At 42.5% G+C, this 4,319-nt stretch overlaps 2 non-coding genes across 2 annotated transcripts; one reads left to right on the forward strand and one right to left on the reverse strand.

The window, feature by feature from the left end:
* Positions 1-3,618: 3,618 nt before the first annotated feature.
* trnaw-cca lies at positions 3,619-3,690 on the reverse strand. Its single transcript has one exon. It is a non-coding gene; the product is annotated as a tRNA-Trp (tRNA).
* A 211-nt stretch (positions 3,691-3,901) lies between these two features.
* On the forward strand, positions 3,902-3,974 carry trnak-uuu. Its single transcript has one exon. It is a non-coding gene; the product is annotated as a tRNA-Lys (tRNA).
* Positions 3,975-4,319: the final 345 nt, after the last annotated feature.

The raw sequence follows: 4,319 nt of genomic DNA on the forward strand, positions 1-4,319 counted from the left end.
CGGCGGCTGGAGTGGCCAGGACGGGTGTTTTTTCCGCTACATACCCTTTACCCGCCAAAGTCGTAAAATTGCGACAAACAACGTCACTGATTAAAACAGACGATAGATCCATGTACGGTGACAAATCTCATTTGTACTCTCCACCACTAGTTGGCAGACACCCAGAGCTTCGATTCAAGCTCAACCTTTTTTTTCAAAATGTTCAGGAAGCACAGGAGAAACACGCGAGAAACACACGAAGAAGACGTGCATTTCCTCCATAACGCGGAAGCGATGCGGGCCAGTTTTGCACAAATTGAAGCAGAAATACACCAAACGTTGAAGAAAAAGTTAACATGTGATGAAGTCTTGGGTCTGTTATTTACCTTGTCTGATTCTGAAGGAGAATATCTGCCTTTTGGAGAATATGAGCGATCGTCTAGTCACGCTGCGTCAGTGAATGGAGGTGCGTCTTTGCGTCTTTCCGACAGTGTTCACTAAGCATACCACGCCTATGTTGACCCTCTGCCCAACGTAGCTGAAGGTGTCAGTGGTAAAGGTGATGATGGTGTCCGTAATGGAGTAGTAGTAAAGACAGCAGGGGTAGTAAAAATAGGGCTCTGAAGAACTACAAAGTCACCCGCGATAGGAACTGATTTGACCAGGCTACTTTATTGTATAGTAGAATAGGGTTTGTGGTTATAGTAATAGTTTACTATTGTTGGTTTACATGTGACTGCTTTCCTGTTCAGGTGTTACGTGGGTGAAATGACAAAAAAGTAAGTAAAACTGCTCAAATATGTTCAACATCCAGTATTTACTGAAATGTGCATAATTCGAGGTGGTTGTCATCCAGTGACGTCATAATATGCAAATTAGATGTGTAAATGTACCCCCTTCATGAACTTTTGTTCATACTCAATGATTTTCACATTTACAGTAGGACTTTATCTCTGACCACTTTCAAGCCATGGCCTTTTGAAATTTTGATGTAAAAATCGAATGATGTTTTTTTTAAAACCTGGCGCCTAAAGGGTTAAGGCCTGTTTACGGTGTGTAGCTGGGTTTTCGCCTGGAAAGCTCTATAGAAATCTGGTACCCTATTGAACAAAGATAAACTGAGAGAGCGTGCCGTTCACAGACACCAGAATGAACGAGTTCACAGTAACGTTCATCAGGCAGTAATACAGTACGTTCAGTTCACGTTCGCCCAAAATATGAACGAGTTCATGAACTATCGTTCAATCAACGCATTCAGGCACAACACTGCCTGCATGTACATACTATCACACCTTGCTGACTCTTCTTTTGACATGAGGTTTCTGAGGAGCCTCCCCCCAATGAAAAACTAAAACTGCAAGCCCTCCAACATCCCTGCAGGATTTAACATTAACTATATGGAGCACTTTATTAACACCATTACATAAGCCCTCCAACATCCCTGCCAATGTAAACACAGCCAGAAGAAGAGAGTGTTAGTCTTAGCTTGTTTTGGTATGAGTGGGCCTAATTGTGTTGGGATGTGTTATTCTTAGGGAGAGAGTGGGCCTAACTGTGTTGGGATGTGTTAGTCTTAGGGAGAGAGTGGGCCTAACCGTGTTGGGATGTGTTAGTCTTGGCTTGCTTTGGTATGAGTGGGCCTAATTGTGTGGGGATGTGTTATTCTTGGCTTGTTTTGGTATGTGGGCCTAATTGTGTGGGGATGTGTTATTCTTAGGTTGTTTTGGTATGAGTGTCTGCATGTGATGAGAGGTTGACGACTGTATGAAATCCCAGCTGATTGCACAAGGGCTTGAGAACTTTTCCTCTGCAGTACTGATATCAGTGCTGTGTGTGTTTATCTACATTTCTGATATCACTACTTCACTTAGGTTTGTGTCTCCCATACATGTTCACTGGTGCTTGGTCCGTTGAACAGAAAGGATTTTTCAGACAGACAGAGGACAGACAGACAGACAAGCAGACAGGTTGACAGACAGATAGAAAAAGAGAGACAGACAGACAAGTAGATAGCCGGACAGAGACATACAGACAGACAGACAGACAGACAGACTGGACCCAAGGAAGACTAGCGAACTGCTATGGCACAAGCTAATGGGGATCCTTTAATGAAACATAAAACAGACAGAAAGAAGACAGACAAACAGATAGACAGGCGGTCAGATAGACAGATGGAAAGAGAGACAGACAGCTTTGCTGTTCTCTGATGAAGAACTTTGCTGTTCTCTGATGAAGAGCTTTGCTGTTCTCTGATGAAGAGCTTTGCTGTTCTCTGATGAAGTGCAAGGACTAATAGAAGTGATCATACTTTCATGAAGCACCGGTGGGAATATTTGTAATTTTCCCATTTCACTGCAATCTTCTAATCTTCCATCAGCCCGAAATGGCCCATTTGAAGACGCAAAAACAAAGCGAATGAGGTCTCTGATGCAACCCACGAGCAAGCCGAAACCGCAGCAGCAGGCGGGACAGACCAAACCTCCAAGCACCATGTCATCGGAAATTAATGAACAGCCAAAAATACTCTCATAGCCTGACAGAAACACCCAGGATGTTTCATTAGAAAGATGTGCTTGAGGATCATAGCTCCACCTAGGGGATTTATTTTGCACTACTTCATAAAAGTTCTTTAAATAAAATGTATTTTTAAAAAGTCTAAAGTGTCAGTTTAACAATATGGTGCTGTTCCTACTTACAATATGGTGCTGTTCCAATGGTGTTGTTCCTACTTGAGCTAGTTTGACATGTTATGTGCCATAGTGCTCACTATATGTGGAGGTACCAAAACACACACACACACACACACACACACATTGCACATATTCTCCACAGATAATAAATTAGGCTAAAAATTCATCCAGTGCAATACAAGTTAAGAGGGTAGAGCATAAAGTCCTTTGTTTTGAACTGTGTCTTTCATTTTAAGAGCCTGATCGCTGAGGGGACAAATGATTTACTGATTCTAGTGTTTTTTTTTATCTTTCTTTAGAGCATACTTCTATTGCCCCACTGACTTACTTGAAATGTATTGTGTAGTGGATGAGTGGGGTCTCTGAGGATGCGTTCAGCTTTACACAATATTAGATATTTACACAACTGAGTAGCAGACGTCTGATCACACCCAATGACTCTACTAGTTATTTTGATCATGCGTTGCAGCTTGACATGATCTTGCTTGCACATTTACCAAAAACACAAATAAAACCAAAGGACAAGATGCTCTGGAGGACAGTTTTATAAAACAGCTCCAAGGTATAACGGTCAACCTTAAAACCATTTCATTTCCACAGGAAAAACATCAATTGTTGCAGCTTTTTAACTTTGGCGTTGGCACATTTGTCAAACTTCAGCCTGTCATCAATTTCAATTCTTAATTCAATTCAATTCTCTCTATAAGTATTGACTCTCTCTATTGGTGTATTATTGACAATGGTATGTGGTATCTCTCCTCTGTGACAGCTAAAATCAATGATCATTTATTTTGTTGTATTGGCATTCACAGCCAGAAAGTTGTCCGAACACCATTTGATATCCTTCACTTTTCAGTAATGCTTCGACATTCAAAGGCCCAGTGATTCTCCTTCAGTCAAAGTGCGGTCACTGAATTTGACAGTGAAAAGGTAAGAGTGTTGATTTTTTTGACCCCGACGTGATTTGAACACGCAACCTTCTGATCTGGAGTCAGACGCGCTACCGTTGCGCCACGAGGTCCCACAGCTGTCTCGCAGATAAACTTTCCCACTTTTCTCAGAATCTATTATTGAGGCCTTGAGCGATGGAAGCTTTCAGAGCAGGAAGAGCCATTCTCTGTTGCCCCTGCAGACGTTTTTGCTTGCTGTTACCTTGTTACACCGTGCAATACTTACCACCGTGCGTTAGTAAGAGCGAACTTGGAGCCACGTCAGTGCAAAGCCTTTCAGAAGCCTGGATAGCTCAGTCGGTAGAGCATCAGACTTTTAATCTGAGGGTCCAGGGTTCAAGTCCCTGTTCAGGCGATTTCTTTAAATCCAAGCAAAATGTGCCGTCACACTCGTGAGGGCAAGATCCTGGTCAAAACGCCAGGCTGCTAAACAATTTACTGTGGCTATCAGTGCTTGCTCAGTCCACTGTTTGCTCGACTCTGTCAAAGCCTGAGTAAGTCATTACAGCAAAGGCTGGTATTTTTCACCAAAATCCTTCACTTTTCAGTAATGCTTCGACATTCAAAGGCCCAGTGATTCTCCTTCAGTCAAAGTGCGGTCACTGAATTTGACAGTGAAAAGGTAAGAGTGTTGATTTTTTTGACCCCGACGTGATTTGAACACGCAACCTTCTGATCTGGAGTCAGACGCGCTACCGTT

This window comes from Alosa alosa, chromosome 2 (assembly GCF_017589495.1).
Source record: "Alosa alosa isolate M-15738 ecotype Scorff River chromosome 2, AALO_Geno_1.1, whole genome shotgun sequence".
Lineage (NCBI taxonomy): Eukaryota > Metazoa > Chordata > Actinopteri > Clupeiformes > Clupeidae > Alosa > Alosa alosa.